Genomic DNA, 19,733 nt, shown 5'->3' with positions numbered 1-19,733 from the left:
ATTTGCGCAAACCACGTATCCGTAAAGTGCAGACGCCCTCTGTGTGCAAGAATAAGACATGTTCTATAATCTGCGGAACGGACATCCGGATTCCAGATGTGGACAGCACAGAGATGACAACTGCATGCTGTTTATTTGCAGACCCACAGAAATTAATGGGTCTGTGCGCTATCTGCCAAGAATGTGGATCAGACATGGGCCGAAAATACAGTCGTGTGCATGATGCCTTATAAAAGGGTTCTTGTTGGATTCCCTTGTAGGGTCTGTTATTTTGAAAGAGGGATATCAGTGCATTCTGCAGAAAGTTTATGGATAAAAGGTGCAGATGGGCATTGCCAGTTTGTCTGTAAAGTCTGACACTGACTGCACATGGTCAGACTGTGCAGGGACACCCCCCCCCCCCAACTGGTAACCCCCATCTTCTTATCCCAAAATTTCTAGCAAGAATAACAGAAAAGCACAACATAGAGTCATACGAAAAGCTGCTCCAGAATGGTCATTCATGTGAAAAAGCATTATCTACTAATATCAGGAGAGGTGACAGGTTCTCTTTAAGCAGACAACTGTATCTTTGGTGTCCAATTTTTTCATGTGTATATAAGCTCCAATTGCCACCCTACCACCCTACTTGGCTGCTCCGGTTCCTGTCTTTTGATGCAGTCCTGAGCACTGGTTGCACAGTGGCATCAGGACCTGAAAATGATGCCAGGTCTGACTGCCTATTTAAAGAGAAATCGTCCTGCCATGCCATGCACTGAACCCCTTCTCTGGATATTTCTTCGGCTTCTCTCTTAGGATGGCTCATCTAGTAACTGTCCCTCTACCTTTGGCTCTGACCGTGGACTCCGTTCCTAACTACGGTACGCTTCAGGGCTCATGCACACAAACACATTTTTTTCTGCATCCGATCTGCAGCATTTTGTGTGGGTCTGGTGTAGACCCATTCACTTCAATGGGGCCGCAAAATATGTGGACAGCACATCGTGTGCTGTCCGCACCCATATGTCCATTCTGTTGACCCCGCAAAAAGACAGAACACGTCCTATACTTGTCTGTATTACGGACAAGAATAATACTGTTCTATAGAGGCCAGGACGTTCCGCCGGTATCCAAGTTTTGCGGATTCACAATTTGCAGACCGTAAAACAGGCTATGGCAGGGTTTCAAGTTGGCGACCAAAAATAGACTTTGTAGTCTTGTCGCCATTTGCGCCTAGACCCTCCGCTGCTCTGCCGCTTTAAGAAGAAAGTTCTCTCATCCAGCAGACACACAGATATCCAATAACGGAGCTCCGCACAGTATAGAGCTCTGTTATTAGTGAGGAGGCTGCCGATTTGTCAGTATCAGCATGCTGCTGTACCAATGGCTGCTCCTCTCTCACCCCCCCTTCTCCCGCGCTGAACACAGACGCTTGCTTTTCAGTTATGAAAACAGGGAGTGCGCTCACTGCTGACTGCTCCATAGACAAGGGGCAGCTAAAGTAGACGGGTTTCAGTCATGCGACGCACGATAGTGAGCGTTCTGCGTACACTGCTCCATGTGCTGAGGGTGCCCTGTGCCTCCACTGTGCTGGGGGTCACATAGCATTATATTGATTTATGATGCTATGTAACCCTACAGTTCTGGAATGTATTGGATAAGGCTACTTTCCCACTTGCGTTGTTTGATTCCGGCAGGCAGTTCCGTTGCCTGAACTGCCTGCCTGATCAGGCAAACTGTATGCAAACGCATGTCATTTTTTCTGACTGATCAGGATCCTGATCAGTCTGAAAAATGCATTGCAACACCGGATCAGTTTTTCCGGTGTCATCAGGCAAAACGGATCCTGTATTTATTTTTTTCTCATTTTTAAATGTCTGCACATGCGCAGACCGGAAGGACGGATCCGGCATTCTGGTATTTTGAATACTAATACATTCCAATGGAAAAAAATGCCGGATCCGGCATTCAGGCAAGTCTTCAGTTTTCTTTTCGCCGGAGATAAAACCGTAGCATGCTACAGTTTTATTTTTTGCCCGATTAGTCAAAACGACTGAACTGAAGACATCCTGATGCATCCTAAACGGATTAATCTCCATTCAGAATGCATGGGAATATGCCTGATCAGTTCTTTTCCGGTATAGAGCCCCTGTGACGGAACTATGCTGGAAAAGAAAAACTCTAATGTGAAAGTAGCCTAACACTGACATAATGCTGTCCGTGTTATCCAATACATTCCAGAACTGTAAGGGTTATAGCATCATAAATCAATATAATGCTATGTGGTTCCCGTCAGTGCTGGGAGGTCAGCCGGGTGCGGTGTTGCGGATTCGCTGTGGGAGTAACACTCGTCTGCAAGGGGCCAAAGTCACCATTTAGCCCCAGGCTTATCTAACCTGTGGTTATGTAATAAATGGCCATTTGGGACAGCATTATCACCCCTCTTTTTTTTTTTTGCACTTAGTCCATCCTTTTTGTATGCACAGTACGGTGCAGATGTGCAGGAGAGGTCCAATGGCGCTCCTCATTAAAATATGGCTGTTACCTGCCAGGCTTCAGGTGGTGTCTCGACAGAACAGCAGGGTTAGGGCATGCAGCATCGCAGACATGGTGAGCGGGAGAGGTCATAATTAGGGAACAAAGTTTTATGCGAAGTCGATTCGCACATCCCTAGTCGCAATAACGACTGTACAAGCGTCATGGACGCCTGAACAGACAGTTTTTCCCTCAAAAAAAAAATAAAAATAATATGTCTAATGCGTATGAATACGCACGATAATTTAACTGCTCATGTAATGCCAGGGACAGCATGGCGGGAATGGAGCCTCTGCTGAGTAAAGACCATGTGCCCAGGTGAGGTCACACCAGAAGTGCAAGCGTGACCTACAGGCTTCTATCTGCTGCTGGGACCTCAATGTGGAGGTTTATGAATGGAAAAACTAATAGCCAAGAGGCTAAAGAAAACCCTGTTTCTGACCCTCATGTTACAACAAAAATTTGGCGAGTAAATTTTTTTTTATTTGGCTCCAAAAATTTTCAGATTAGGAGCCAATGGCTCCTCGACTTTTTTTTTGTCCGGAGCACTGTATGGTCGTGTACATGAGCCCTCAGTCTAGTCCTCTGTCCGGCTGAACCCCGAAGACTCTACTGGTGAGAACCTGTAGCTGTTCCTCACTATGCTACTACTATTCCACCAGTGTTACTGCCAGCAATCCATTACTCTAGGCACTGTAACCTGAGGATCCTACTGCAACTGGGGGTTATGGGTGAGGACCAGGAAATCTCACAGGCTCCCCACCATAGTCTAGCCAGAGCCAAATGGCTTAAGGCTTATACTTATAGACATAACCCAACAACAGGTGGTGATCAGTAGAAAATAAATAACTTGGCAAAGAGCACAAATTGTAAAATAAAGCATTAATACATCCCCATACATAATCTCCGATCCTCACAAGACCTCCTTCTCTCCTCTTATCACCTCTTCCCACAATCGCCTCCAAGATTTCTCCCATGCATCCTCCACACTCTGGAACTGTCTACCCAAACATATCAGACTCTCACCTACAGTGGAATCCTTCAAAAGAAACCTGAAAACCCACCTCTTCAGGCAAGCCTACAACCAATGATCTTGCTGCCTCTATAATCGCCATGACCAGCTTTAGGCCTCTTTCACACGGGCATCACGTGTGAGGGCCAGATAGGATGCGGGTGTGTCGAGTGCAAAGCGTTTTAATGCTTTTTGCACGCGCGTGAGAAAAATCGGCATGTTTGGTACCCAGACCCAAACTTCTTCACAGAAGTTCGAGTTTGGGTTAGGTGTTGTGTAGATTTCATTATTTTCCCTTATAACATGGTTATAATGGAAAATAATAGCATTCTCAATACAGAATGCTAAGTAAATTAGAAATGGAAGGGGTTCTAAAAAAAAATTATTTAACTCACCTCATCCACTTGTTCGCGCAGCCCGGCTTGTCTTCTTTCTTCTTCTTTGATGACCTGGGAGGAAAAGGACCTTTGGTGACGTCACCAAAGGTCCTTTTCCTCCCAGGTCATCAAAGAAGAAAAAAGAAGGCGAGTCGGGCTGTGCGAACAAGTGGATGAGGTGAGTTTAATTCTTTATTTTATTTTTTAACCCCCTCCATCTCTAATTTACTTAGCATTCTGTATTGAGAATGCTATTATTATTATGTTATAAAGGAAAATAATAAAGATCGGGTCCCCATCCCGATAGTCTCCTAGCAACCATGCGTGAAAAATCGCACCGCATCCGCACTTGCTTGCGATTTTTACGCAGCCCCATTCATTTCTATGGGTCCTGCGTTGCGTGAAAAACGCACAATATAGAGCTTGCTGCGATTTTCACGCAATGCACAAGTGATGCGTGAAAATCACCGCTCATGTGCACAGCCCCATAGAAATGAATGGGTCCGGATTCAGTGCGTTCACCTCACGCATTGCACCCGCGCGGGAAAACTCGCCCGTGTGAAAGGGGCCTTACCCTCTCCTACCGTGTCCTTCTCCCATACCATGTGGCCCTCTCCTTCTGTACCAGTCTGTAACATGTATGTATACCTCATATCATATGTACAGTGCTATGGAATGAACCGCGCTTTAATAAATAATAATACATATAGAATACTAGTGCACAAGTATGGTCACATTACAGAGATAAGTCCCTGACTATACGGATTTGGTGCCATTTCATGCTCCTCTTTCTTGACCGCCCCACTTCTGCTGGGCTATAATTTGATATAAATAAAGCACGGCTCATCCCTCACCAACACTACTTTGCAATTAAACTGGTAAAGAGGAGCCCCCTCCTTGCCGCTGTGGTATTCATGAGACATAACCTTCCGGTCACCTCAGCATTCCACCATTACTCCGCCTGTCATGTCACAGTATATTCTGCACTTTGACACATGCAGAGTTTGGGCGTTTTCAGTCTTCAGACAAGTTCAACCATTAAGCAGCACTACAAATAGTACTACTTTCTGGTTTCCTCATGTGCTACTCAACTTGGCTCAGGGCAACGTAGTGTGTATGGGCCTTGTGCGGCAGCAGCAGGCAGTGACGAGGGACCAGATTACAAACTTTGTTTAAAGGGTTTCCGTCACCAGATTTAACCCTATTAAGCTAGCTGACATTAGTGATGTCCTAATGTCAGGTAAACCTAACTAGCCTATTCCTACTTTTATCTTTGCCCCAGTTACGCCAGAAATCTAACTTTTATAATATGCTAATTAGCCCCTAGGGGCAGGAGGGGGGTGGGGGGGGGCGTTGTTCCTGCTCGCCGAGGCCTTAGAGATGAACTAGCAAGCTCATTCAGAATAAACTGTGTATGGCGATACCAGCTACCCATTTACCGTACTTCTCCATCTTTGTGGTCAAACTGGAGAGCCGTTAGCATCATTTCGCCAAGCTAAGGCTACTTTCACACTTGCGGCAGTGTGATCCGGCGGGCAGTTCCGCCGTCGGAACTGCCCGCCGGATCCACCGATCTGCCGCTGACTGAAAGCATTTGTGAGACGGATCCGGGTGCGGATCCGTCTCACAAATGCATTGCAAGGACGGATCTGTCTCTCCGCTTGTCATGCGAACCGACGGATCCGTCTTGTACATTTTTACCGATCTGCGCATGCGCATGCCGGAACGACGGATCCGGCATTCCGGTATTCTGAATGCCGGATCCGGCGCTAATTCATTCCTATGGGAAAAAATGCCGGATCCGGCGTTCAGGCAAGTCTTGTTTTTTTCGCCGGAGAGAAAACCGTAGCATGCTGCGGTTTTCTCTTTTGCCTGATCAGTCAAAACGACTGAACTGAAGACATTCTGATGCAAACTGAACGTATTGCTTTCCATTCAGAATGCATGGGGATAAAACTGATCAGTTCTTTTCCAGTATAGAGCCCCTGTGACAGAACTCTATGCCGGAAAAGAACAACGCAAGTGTGAAAGTAGCCTAAGCTAGACACAATGGAGGACATTTATTCTCCTGGGTACGCTAGAAAACTGAAACAAAAACTAAAAAAAAGTGTCAAAGTTTGTTGTGACTTTTCAGGGGTTGGGATTGCTGCTTGCACCTTTCCAGAAAGCGGAGTGGGGTAGGGAACAGGGGATGCACGGTCCTTCACATTTGTTATAATCTACGCCTGCAAAATGGCAATTATGATAACATGATCTACATGATAAATGCCATTTGTTGAACTGAGAGCCCCTTTAACTAGTTACATAAAATGAAACTACCACACAAATAAATGCTAAGGGTAAGGGACTGACATTCCAAATGTGCAGCTGTAGAGTGGATCAAAAGGGGCTACCACCACTACCAATATATAGAAGTGTTCCTACTATTTCATTTAAAGGGGGTGTGCAGTAATTTATATTGATAACCTTTCGTCGGGATAGGTCATCAATATCTGATCAGCAGGGGGCTGACACCTTTGACAAGGAGTCAGCGATCCAAGCGAACGCCGCTTCCGGGTCTTTACACTATGTGTCGTCTCCTGTGGAGGGGAAGTACAATTACAAGTGCTTGCTCCACGCAAGTGAATGAAGCAGGCACCCGTCATTACACTGCACGGTCGTAACTTCCGAGATGAAGTGCAGTGTAATGAACAGGAAGCAGCACTCGCATGGAGCACCGAACAAACAGCTGATCGGCGGGGGTGCCGGGTGTCAGCCTCCTGCCGAACAGATATTGATGACCTACCCTAACCATAGGTCATCAATATAAAATTGCTACATAACCATTTTAACCTCATCCCACCACAGCCATTTTTTGTTTTTCACTGCCTGTTATAAAATGTTTCGGGAAGCTGGGAACATTTTTTATTTATTTTTTTAATAGGGAGGAGCTGCAAAAAAAAAACAAAAAAAAAACAATTGCACCAGTGTTCTAAGAGTGCAATTTTTACAATGTTCACAGTGAGGTAAAAATGACACATTACCTTTCTTCTGCAGGCCAGTATGATCACAGTGATACCAAATTTACATTTCTTCATGTTTTAATACTTCAAATATGTAGTTCTTATTTATATGATTTTGGGGTATGTTTGACTTTCAATTTATATTTAATAATTTTATTTTTTGAGGTGAAGTGACCCAAAAAAAATAGTCGATTTGGCTATGGAATTTTTTTTTTTCCGTATCGCCATTCACCACAATTTGTGCAATTTTGGACGCAGTTACACCAATGATGCTTAGGGTGGGTTCACACTAGCGTTATGGAGTCAGTTATGGCTTTCCGTTATAACAGGGTTATAACGGAACATGACGGAATCCATAGGATAGAATGCAAAACGGAAGCCTTTAAGAGGCATTCCTTTTTGCTACGTCCTAATATAAAAGTCTATGGGAAAACATAACGGATCCGTCTGGGTCCCGTTATGCAAGACGGAAAACAAAGTCCTGTCAAGGACTTAAAAGATAACTGTCACAATTAAACCCTAATTTCAATTTTCATATATGTAGTTACTAACAACATGATATTCCAGAATCAGTTACTATTAGACTGACTTACCCCATATTTAATAAGATTCAGCCCTTAGCAACCAGTCTGCATAAAACTGCAATTTCACTATTCATTTAAGATGGCCGCCACTGCCCTCACCCTGAGGCTAATCCCGCCTGCCCTCACTAGCCAGTAACAATAGCCCCCCAAAAGTGTCAGTAACCAGAGCCCTCCCCCTAAAGGGTTAATCTCCTGCAGCACAAAGGGGTCCTCTTACCACATGTTGCTTTCATTTATACACTGAGCAGATGGCAGATCTCCCTTCCCTGTTGTGCGCTGCTTCAACTCTGCATTCTCCAGCTCTGCTGAGTGAGGGAGCGTCTGCCAAGCGCAGGGACAGGGAGAAGTGCACACAGCCCAGCCACTGTTATCAGCTGCTGGGGAGGACCTGGCTTTAATCATTTACTTACAGTCCCTGGCTGCCAGTAATGTGACCTTGCGCGCAGTCTGCTTCTGCGTCCTCCATCCTTCAACAGAGACGGACCATGCCTAGCAACCCTATTTTAAGCACAGGTAAAAGTAGGAAGTACAGGGGACAAAAATGTGGAATTAAGGGGTAATTGAATACACAGTGAAAAGTTGAAATAGGGCCACCAAGGAGATATTAATCACCACAATCCAATACTCCAAAAAAAATAAAAAATACGACAGTTATACTTTCAAACAAAGTCCTGTTCACAGGACTTTGTTTTCCGTCTTGCATAACGGGACCCAAACGGATCAGTTATGTTTTCCCATAGACTTCTATTAGGACGGAGAGCAAACTGAATGCCTTTTAAAGGCAACCGTTTTGCATTCCATAATAATGCAAGTCTATGGGCAGCAAAACGGATCCGCTCTTCCGTCATATGGATTCCGTTATAACGGAAAGCAGTAACGACTCCATAACGCTAGTGTGAAACCACCCTTACTTTTTAATGTTCATTTATTTTATATGGGGAAAGTAGGTGACGTTTTAATTGTATTCATTTTAAAAATGTTAACCTTTTTTTTTTTTTTTCACTTTTTTTTTATCCCCCTTGGGGACTTATAATCTAATGATGATCATTTGTTCATCGACAGCAATGACTTACCATTGCAGTTTATGGGAAAATGTTCCTATCAAGCCCTGCTGAGGGTGGATGGTCACTGGAAGTCACAGTTCAGATTTTGTGGTTGCACTTGAACACAACATCTGAGAAAGTTTTTCAATCATTGCTACGTCCAGCAGGCAACAAGCAGGCACCTGACAACTATGGTGCCCGTCAGTAACCAAGTGGTTATCATTTTAAGGGCTCTTTCACACGAGCGGATCCCGTGCAGGTAATCTGCTGTGTGAAAGAGAGCCAAGCCCCGTTCCAGGCAGCAGAGTCACGGAGCATTAACATGATTGATAATGCTCCGTGCCTCGGATCTTTTTACTACAAAATCACAGTGAGAAAGTGGTCACTGTGGTTTTGTAGTAAAAAGGTAACAAAGAGGCAAAGAGCATTAGCAATCATGTCAATGCTCTGTGTCTCTGCAGTCCGGAACGGGGCTTGGCACACTTTCACGCAGCAGAGTACCCGCACGGAATCCGCTCGTGTGAAAGAGCCCTAAAAGCCCCAAAACTACTCACCTGTTTAATCCCCTTAAAGGGACTCTGTCACCACTTTCTAACCCCCCCTTTTCAAAGTATTGTTATCTGCATGGCGCCCCTGTGATTATAAATGTGTTGTTAGAAGTTAAATTCGCCGTCTCCTTTTGATAAAAAGAGCTTTTATCTAACCTGTCAATCTTCTTGATAAGGTGCCCAGGGCGTTTCTTTTAGTCTCAATCTGCCGCCCGCCGCCGCCACCGTTGGTGCCCAGCTCCTCCCCTCATGCTTTCAGCGCCGCCTGAATGTAATCAAATACGCCTCCGGCTCTCTCTGTGCCCCCTCCTCCTTTTCAAAGATCCCGCGCGTGCGCACAGGGCTGTGCCTGATGCGCCCGTGCGGACATTTACAATCAGCCTCATTGAGCGAAGTGCGCATGCGCGCACTTCGCTCAACCTCCTCATCAGACGAGCACTGCAGCCCTCCTCCTTGAAAAGGAGGAGGGGGCACAGAGAGAGCCGGAGGCGTATTTGATTACATTCAGGCGGCGCTGAAAGCATGAGGGGAGGAGCTGGGCACCAACGGTGGCGGCGGCGGGCGGCAGATTGAGACGAAAAGAAACGCCCTGGGCACCTTATCAAGAAGATTGACAGGTTAGATAAAAGCTCTTTTTATCAAAAGGAGACGGCGAATTTAACTTCTAACAACACATTTATAATCACAGGGGCGCCATGCAGATAACAATACTTTGAAAAGGGGGGGTTAGAAAGTGGTGACAGAGTCCCTTTAAGATCCAGTGCATATGTTGCAATGATCTCCCACCGGTATCTGTTCACAGGCTAGCAGTAATGAGGTGCTGCATGGACATATGACTGATAAAGCAAGCGATTGGCTGCAGTGGTCATGTCTGTGATGACTGTTCACATATATATCTTAAGGCTACTTTCACACTTGCGGCCAAGTGATCCGGCAAGCAGTTCAGTCGCAGGAACTGCCTGATGGATAAAGAAATCTGCATGCAAACGGACAGCATTTGTAGACGGATCCAGATCAGTCTCACAAATGCATTGCAAGAACGGATCTGTCTCTCAGTCTGTCATACGGACAAACTGATCAGTTTCTATTGTTTTTCACATTTTTACCGGTCTGTGCGGGCGCAGACCGGAAGGACGGATCCGGCATTCTTAATGCCAGATCAGTCACTAATACATTTCAATGTAACTTAATGCCGGATCCAGCATTACGGCAACTGATCCGGAATTCTGATCCGTCCGTCCAGTGACTGAACTGAAGACATCCTGAACGGATTTCTCTCCATTTAGAATGCATGGGGATGAAACTGATCAGTTCTTTTCCGGTATTGAGCCCCTATGACGGAACTCAGTGCCGGGAAAGAAAAAGCTAGTGTGAAAGTACCCTTACAGGGGGTCAGCTCTCCATGTTCAGGAACAGAGCAGCTAATCCTATATTCTTTTATATATTCATAGGTTTAGAGTGGTTGGCCCACAATAAACCACCCCAACTTTTTTTTAGACACTAAACTATTTGTTAAGCACCAGAAGAACGCTCGTCGTGCCACTGACCAAAGCACTGGTATCTGCTGTCTATGTTCACTCCAAATTAGGTTTTTAGATTTTTTATCCCTACAGATGAAAATAAAGAAAAAAGAAAAAAACTAAACACTATAGCCCTTTGATGTAGATGCAGGATTGGGAATCACTAAGAACATCTACTACATCATATAGAAGCCTGGTTGTTCTGTCACCAAAGGCAATGCCCCCATCCACAAGATGAAGAAGGAGGTGCCTTCCTTATTATGAGGGCTTAGCTACCATCCTGCTCTGAACCATTATGCTTGTAAAGATAATTGTCCCGTGAGCAGAAGGAATAAAAAAAATATATATATTGTTCATAGCTGACAAAACTGATCGTTCATACATGAAAAATGTGAAGGACTGTCCATGCATGCATGAAAGTTTATTGTTCCGCTCGTTAGGTAAAAACAGAAGTCTTGAGGAATGGAGTGATGTCACTACTGGGCAATCGCTATAGATGGTCACTTTGTGTACGCTACCTTCAGGTCATAAAGAACACATCTTGAGCTAAGGGTACTTTCATACTTGCATTAAAGTTTTCCAGTATGAATTCCGTCGGGGTTCAATACCGGAAAAGAACTGATCAGTTTTATCCTAATGCATTCTGAATGGAGAGCAATCCGTTCAGGATGCATCAGGATGTCTTCAGTTCTGTCACCCTTAGGCCTCATGCACACGACCGTTGTTTTATTCCGTGTCCGTTGTTCCGTGATTTTCAGTGGACCCATTGACTTTCAATGGGTCTGTTGAAAACTCGGCTAATGCACCGTTTGTCATCCGCGTCCGTGATCCGTGGTTTCAGTCCGTCAAAAATATAACCTGTCCTATTTTTTTCACGGAAAAAAGTTCGGACCCATTCAAGTCAATGGGACCGTAAAAAAACGCGGAGGCACACAAGATTGTCATCCGCGCGTCAGTTTTTTTCCTATCATTTGCATGGCAAACTTGACTTAGACTTTTTTTTTTACTTTCCTTTATGTCTGGTGGTCCTCCAAAAATCAAGGAAGACATCCGTGATCTGTTTCCGTTTTCGTAACAACGGAACCCCATTTTGCGGAGCGGAACACAACAACGGTCGTGTGCATGAGGCCTTACGGTATTTGGCTGGAGAAAATACTGCAGCATGCTGCGGTATTTTCTCAGGCCAAAATTCTGGAACACTTGCCAGACCCGCCATTAATTTTCATTGAAATGTATTAATGCAGGATCCGGTACCAAGTGTTCTCGAAATACCGGATCCGTTTTTCCGGATGAAAAATCCGGTGTTACAATGCATTTGTCAGCCTGACCCACATCCGGAAACAAATGCTATCCGTTTGTATATGGATTTCCGGATCCGGCAGGCAGTTCCAGCGATGGAACTGCCTGCCGGAATCCAACAACGCAAGTGTGGAAGTACCCTAATCGCCGTCTAAAGATTATAAAAAAAATATTTGTGCTTGATGCCACTAACACATGCACTGGTAACAAGATTAGACTATGATGGGGCAAGGGTCAAGGACTACTTCAAGGATGGCAAATATCACACTTCATCTGAAGTGTGAATGTAACTAAACTACATAAATACTACATACAATATAAAGGGCTTATCCAGGACTAAGGCCTCTTTCACACTTGCGTTGTTGGGATCCGGCATGCACTTCCGTTGCCGGAGGTGCCTGCCGGATCCGTAACAACGCAAGTGTACTGAAAGCATTTGAAGACGGAACCGTCTTCCAAATGCTTTCAGTGTTACTATGGCACCCAGGACGCTATTAAAGTCCTGGTTGCCATAGTAGTAGTGGGGAGCAGGGGAGCGGTATACTTACAGTCCGTGCGGCTCCCCGGGCGCTCCAGAATGACGTCAGAGCGCCCCATGCGCATGGATGACGTGATCCATGCGCTTGGGGCGCCCTGACGTCACTCTGGAGCGCCCGGGGAGCCGCACGGACGGTAAGTATGCTGCTCCCCCGCTCCCCACTACACTTACCATGGCTGCCAGGACTTTAGCGTCCCGGCAGCCATGGTAACCACTCTGAAAAAGCTAAATGTCGGCTCCGGCAATGCGCCGAAACGACGTTTAGCTTAAGGCCGGATCCGGATCAATGCCTTTCAATGGGCATTGATCCCGGATCCGGCCTTGCGGCAAGTCTTCAGGATTTTTGGCCGGAGCAAAAAGCGCAGCATGCTGCGGTATTTTCTCCGGCCAAAAAACGTTCCGTACCGGAACTGAAGACATCCTGATGCATCCTGAACGGATTACTCTCCATTCAGAATGCATTAGGATAATCCTGATCAGTATTCTTCCGGCATAGAGCCCCGACGACTGAACTCTATGCCGGAAGAAAAGAACGCAGGTGTGAAAGAGCCCTAAGGCCTTGTTCACACTTCTGTTTGGGCACTCTGACTCCCAGCAGCCCCGCCAAACAGCCAACTGAAGATGCCACAGCTCTCTAGCAAGCACCAGCTGCACCTCATTGTTTGGTAGGCACAGCTCTATACTTTTAGTAGCGGCTCTATCTGGTGCTACAGATCTGGTCATTCATTTAAATGGAAAAAAAAGCAATGGTAATACAAAGTTCAGCTGCTATTAAAATACAGAGCTTTGCCCAATTAAGGGAACATAGCGCTGGCTGAAATAAAATAAATTTTCAAAGCTGAACTGCTGAAAGTTAGGTGTAACAACCTTTAGGCCCCATTCACACATCCGCAATTTCGTTCCGCATTTTGCGGAACGGAATTGCGGACCCATTGATTTCTATGGGGCAGCATGATGTGCTGCCCGGATACAGAATTGCGAACCCCCACTTCCGGGTCCGCAATTCCATTCCTGAAAAAAATAGAACATGTCCTATTCTTGTCCGCAATTGCGGACAAGATTAGGCATTTTCTATTAAAGTGCCGGCGATGTCCGTGTTTTGCGGATCCACAGATCCGTGGATCCGCAAAACACACACAGACTTGTGAATGGACCCTTAAACAGAGTAAAAAAAATAAAGAAAATAATGAACAGTGATACAAGTATAATCCCTTAATTTCCTCCTTGCCTTTGATCCCATCTTGGCTCATATTGCAATGAAAGATCTTCAATATGTGCCCCAGGAGTGCAGCCTCACTGACCTGTATCTGGCTGAAAGACAACTGGCAGCTAGGTCTGCAGTAGGGAAAGAGTTAATAGGCCCACTCTTGGCTAGGTCCAGATTTGAGTCATTCCCTAGCCAAATCCCTGTATTTTCGTCAAGGCTGCTTGTTTCGGGAACACGTAGAAGATCCTAAAAACCATCTACTGTTATTTATTTCTAGGTTTAGTGATCCTTTAAAGTGTTCTCTGCAGCATAAAGGTAGGCCTTCTGTGCTCACACAAGTATACGGGGGCAAGCTGAAGTACCAAGCTCAGCAGCTCATATGGAGAAGCCGCTGTGCTCTTGTCAAGATACCTTGAAACCTAAGGCCTCTTTCACACGAGCGTGACGGATTGGCTCCGGATGCGTTCAGTGAAACTCGCACCATTTTGCAGGCAAGTTCAGTCAGTTTTTTCTGCGATTGTGTTCAGTTTTTTCCGCGCGGGTGTAATGCGTTTTGATGTGTTTTTCACGCACGGGATAAAAAAAAAAAAAAAGAAAAACTGGCGGTTTACAAACAACATCTTTTAGCAACCATCAGTGAAAAACGCATTGTTTTTCATTTTCACACAATGCGTGCAAAAAAAAATAAACGCTCATGTACACAGACCCATTGAAAGGAATGGGTCAGGATTCAGTGTGGGTGCTATGCGTTCACGTCACGCATTGCACCCGCGTGGAAAACTCACTCGTGTGAAAGGGGCCTAAGGAGCGCTGAATGAAGCAATGGGCCCTCAGCACTGGAATGGAGCTGCAGGGAGCAAATGTGTTTTTCCCTTTAGGTACAACACTGCCCTGGCCATGTTTAAAATGGGGGTTTAAGGCTGGAAAACTGTGTAACTTTCTCAATAAAAAGATTTAAAATAAAATAATGTATAACTTTCTTCATAGTAATAACCTTAGATAAAAACAAGTGTCATGTTTCACCGAGTAAAACGTCTAAAGTACAAGAGGGGGGATCGTTTATCAACATATTTACGCCACTATTGTGGGCGTTAAAGTGGGTTGGCCTGGCACATTTGTCACTTTCCACGCCACTTTTTGGCGTGGAAAATTGCTGAAATCTATACCAGATAGGGAGCTGGTCTAGATTTAAGTCTGTTGCATGGCAATTACAAAGTAAGGGTACATTCAAATGACTGTAGACTGCCCGTATTGTGGACCGCAAACGCAAATCCCGGATGCGGACCCATCGACTTAAATGGGTCCGTATTCTTCAAGATACGGCACGGATCGGAAGCTTTTCAGTGGGCTTTTTGGTCCTTGCCTCCGCAACACAAAACATAGGACATGCCCCATCTTTTGCCGTATATTGCTCGTCAAGGACCTATTCAAGTCAATTGGTCTGCACAGCAATACGGGATTTACACGGCTGGTGCCCGTGCATTTAGGACTGCAGTTTGCAGTCTGCAGCATGAGCATGGACGGCTTAAAAATGTTTGTCATTGAACATTGGCATTCTGAGTTTTTTTTTTTTTTTATAAATGTAAGTGGCTGTACAGTCCCTTTAAATAATTTAGCAGGAGGAAAATCCTGAAGACCAAAAAGACAAGTTGATTGGTCTGTAAGTATAGATAGTTTTGTTTTTTTAAACTCCCTTATATAGCGCCAACATATTGTGCAGCGCTTAACAGACATTAGCATCACACTGTCCCCAATGGGGCTCACAATATAAAAGGTATATACAAGTTCATAATGGGGTCTAGTTAGACCACCAGTCACCGGGGGTAATACATGATGTCCAGTGTACATCAATGGGTCAAAGTACTTTATACATCCATAAAACTACATACAATTACAGACTCCTTTTTAATACTCAGGCTGTAGCCGTGGAAAGAGCAGACATTGGGCCCTGTCATCTTCTACACAAAATGCATAGCCACAAAGCTGACTGTCTCGTACAAGTGTAATTACCGAGAGAATAACATTGCAATACATGGTGTCCTGGAGAGAAGAAATGCAATGCTTTCAAAAGCTGTCCACCTACAATTCCCTGAAGACCGGCTCCGCTTTGGCAGTTGTACTGACTCATTCCTGAAACAGACATCAGATGGATTTGATACGAAGAGAGTAGATGTTCAGAGCCAAAACATTCAGCTGGTAATTTTTTTCTTTTTTATTAAAAATATAAATATGGAAGTTATAAGAAAATTGCAGGTGGATTCAGTGATGGATGAGATAGTGTAATGATGCTGCGCTGTAGCGGTCAGCAATCTGTGGCCTCCAGGTATTCGAGACTTGTAGTTTCAGTTGTGTACACCACATATGATACTTCGCCAGGACACAATATGATACTTCGCCGGTCTGTGAGTGGGCCGCCCGCAGAGCTATTGTCCCGCACTTATATGATGGGTGGATCATCCCCTCTATCTCCAGTCCTTTTCTCAAGAACTAAGAAACATAACATCTTAACAACCTAACTAATATATATATATATATATATATATATATACACACACACACATATACACACATATACACACACACGCATCCATATATATACGCACACCTATATACAATTTTTACATAGGGTTGGGAATTAACCGGGTGCTGTCATAGGCTCAAAGAAAAAGAAAACAGATTACCGGTAAGTGTAATCCAATATTTATTTCTCGCCTATGACAGCACCCCTGAAGAATAGGCAAGAATTTGTCTAGAGCGAGACAAAAAGGACCTTACGACTAAAGGCAAGACCTTCATTAGAAGGTAACTGTAGTCTATAGTGCCTAAAAAAGTATGCGGAGAGCTCCAGGTAGCTGCCTTACAAATTTGCTCTATAGAGGCAGAAGCTCTCTGCCCATGATGTGGAGACTGATCTCGGAGAGTGAGCCCCCACCCCCCGAGGGCTGAACAACTCCCTTAGAAGAGTAACTTTAGGAAATGGTCTGTCTAATTCACCTAGCAATAGTGTGAGAAGAGGCTGCAGAACCCTTTCTTGCTCCCTGAAACAAAATCAGCAGATGAGAGGAGGATCTCCAACGCTGAGTGACCTGTAGATATTGCAAAATACATCTCCTAACATCTAGACAAAGGTACTCCGATTCCTTTTTATTTTTAGGGGAAGCACAGAAGGAAGATAACACTATCTCCTGAGAATGATGAAAACGCAAGAGACTTTTCGTAAAAAAAAAAAAAAAAAAAGGAAGGATCAGGAGAAATTACAACCTGATCCTCCAGGATCACCAAATAGGGAGGGTCAACCAAGAGAGCAGAGATCTCACTAACTCTTCTAGCCGAAGTAATGGCCAGAAGGAAAGCAAGCATGAGGGAGAGCAACTTTAGGGAGATTTTAGCAATAGGCTCAAAAGGGGTCTGAAGTGAGAGAGGAGAGGATCAGATTTAAATCCCAGGGAGGAATTTTACTTTTACAGACCGGGGATAACTTGGATACTGCTGTTATAAACCTCTTAACCCAAGAATGTTCTGCTAATTGAAACTCAAATAGGGTGCTTAAAGAAACCTGGACCTTCAAAGTACTGGACCTAAGGCCCCTTTCACACGGGCGAGTATTCCGCGCGGATGCGATGCGTGAGTTTAACGCATTGCACCCACACTGAATCCTGACCTACTCATTTCTATGGGGCTGTGCACACGAGCAGTGATTTTCATGCATCACTTGTGCGTTGCGTGCAAATCGCAGCATGCTCCTCTTTGTGCGTTTTTCACGTAAAGCAGGCCCCATAGAAATTATTGGGGTTGCGTGAAAATCGCAAGCATCCGCAAGCAAGTGCGGATGCGGTGCGATTTTCATGCACGGTTGCTAGGTGACGATCTAGATGGGGACCCGATCATTATTATTTCCCCCCTGGGATTCAGAATGCAGAATGCTATTATTTTCCCTTATAACCATGTTATAAGGGAAAATAATACAATCTACACAACACCTATCCCAAACCTGAACTTCTGTAAACCATAGTCGGTATTTTATCACGCCGTGCAAAACGCAAACGCAAAACGCATTGCACCGGCGCGATAAAAACTGAACATCGGAACACAATCGCAGTCAAAACTGACTGCAATTGCGTTCCTGCTCGCGCGGGTTTGCCGCAATGCACCGGGACGCATCCGGACACGCCCGTGTGAAAGGGGCCTAAGTGTTTTGTTCCATCCCTCTTGTAGGAAATCTAAAACGAGAGGGGTGTCAGAAGCTTCCAGCACAGCCACAGTTTTTTTTGGGCGAATCTGAAAAAGGTAGATCTTAGAGATGACCTTCTTCCGACTGGCCAACAGTGTTTACCACATCCTCGGAGAGACCTCTTTTCTTTAAAATCTCCCTCTCAAAAACCAGGCAGTGAGGTGTAGATTCTTCACGTCTGGGTGAGAAACTGGTGCCTGGGACAGAAGCTCCTGTGATTCTGGAAGCACCCACAGTGTTGCTATGCACATTTTGCAGAGCCAGAAAAACCACACTCTTCTTGGCCAAAAGGGACTATTACTGTGGCTTCCTCCTCTCTGATCTTTTTGAGGACCCTGGGTAGCAATTTTAGTGGGGGAAAGGCATACAGAAGGCTCCACCTCCAGAATTGGGCCAGTGCATCCACTGCTCTCAGATGCTCCTCTGGTGAAAGAGAAAAGACGACCTATACTTTCTTGTTCGCCCTGGTGGCAAAGAGATCCATCTTCGGAGTTCCCCAGAATGCTGCTACTTGATTGAAAACCCCTGATCTAGGGACCACTCTCCCTGGTATAGTTGATGACGACTGAGGAAGTCTGCTTTTACATTCTCTGAACCCCTTAGATGTACTGCAGAAAGGGATAATAGAGAAGCTTCTGCTAGGCTGAAAATCTGCTGAGTGAGAGACATTAGGCCCCGAGCGCTTGTACCTCCCTGCCAGTTGATATAGGCCACTGCTGTCTGAATAGACCCTTACGTTCCTGCCTCTGATGACTGGGAGACTCTGTAGTAAGGCTATTCTGATTGCATCCAATTCCCTGAAATTGTGCGAATGGGACAGAGATTTGCTGTCCCAATTCCCCTGCAATAGTAGTGACCCTACATGGGCTCCCCAGCCCGATGGGCTCGCATCCGTGGTTAAGGGGAGAACCACCTCCCTGGTCCAAAGAACTCCTCTTTCTAGGTTTTTTAGGTCCATCCACCACCCCAAAGAATCTACGGTCTGGGGAGATAGAGACAATAAACCTCTTCCCTCTTGTCCATTGGGTCCTTGAGCGAACCCATATCCTCAAAAGGGGAGAGTGGTTTTTCTGGACATTTTTGCTACCGGGGTATCAAGTTTTGGGGCCCTAATCCAAGGATCAGACAATCTCTCAAATGGATACTTCCGCTTCACTGAAGGAACAAAAAACTTCCTATCCGGTCTTTTCCATTCTCTGGCAATTAGCTCCTGAATGTTCCTATGTACATCAAACACTTGTCTTTTTGGGGCCTAAACCCTCAAACAGAGTCCTGAACAGAATGCTGTGGCTTCTGCTCCTCCAACCCCATAGTAGCCCTAACCCCTTCCGGACCGCAGCATCAGCTTCCTCCTAGCACCGCAACCCAGAAGTAGCAATTTCATCGCGCGGGCTGGCGGCCGAACATACGAACACTCCACAAAGGTTCGCAGGAGCCCCAGAAGGACAAGCCCTCTCAGGAAGCGGGAAGGAGGATGGAAGGGGTAAGGATAGAGAAGGGAGCCCAGACTTCTGCAGTGGCTCACGGATGAGGCTTACTCTGCATGGGGTAACCCTCTACACACTATTTACAATAGCCGGGGCCCCTGCATCTCTAATCCTAATCTTCTATCAGCGGATCCGATTCCATCCTGCCCTGACAGGAAAAAGAACTGGAGATAAAGGAGATGATCCCTCCTTTAAAAGGCGGTTCTGGTTCCTGTTTCCTGTCCTGAGGAGGAGGAGGCGGTCTCTCCAGGGGTGCAGTCATAGGCAAGAAAAAAAAATAATGCTTCACTTAGTTCATTACAGTGGCGCTCACTGGTGTTTATTCTGTATAGTAATGTGCACGTCCACCTACTGAGGTGGTTGCACATGCT

General features: G+C 45.4%; 1 protein-coding gene across 4 annotated transcripts in view; it reads right to left on the bottom strand.

The window, feature by feature from the left end:
• Positions 1-19,733, bottom strand: part of TAOK3 (TAO kinase 3) — a 227,603-nt gene that overhangs the window by 192,834 nt on the left and 15,036 nt on the right. The gene's annotated exons all lie outside the window — the stretch shown is intronic.

Source organism: Bufo bufo, chromosome 2 (assembly GCF_905171765.1).
Source record: "Bufo bufo chromosome 2, aBufBuf1.1, whole genome shotgun sequence".
Taxonomy (NCBI): Eukaryota; Metazoa; Chordata; class Amphibia; order Anura; family Bufonidae; genus Bufo; species Bufo bufo.
Note: the sequence above shows the minus strand (reverse complement) of the source record. Positions and strands in the feature narration are given on the sequence as shown.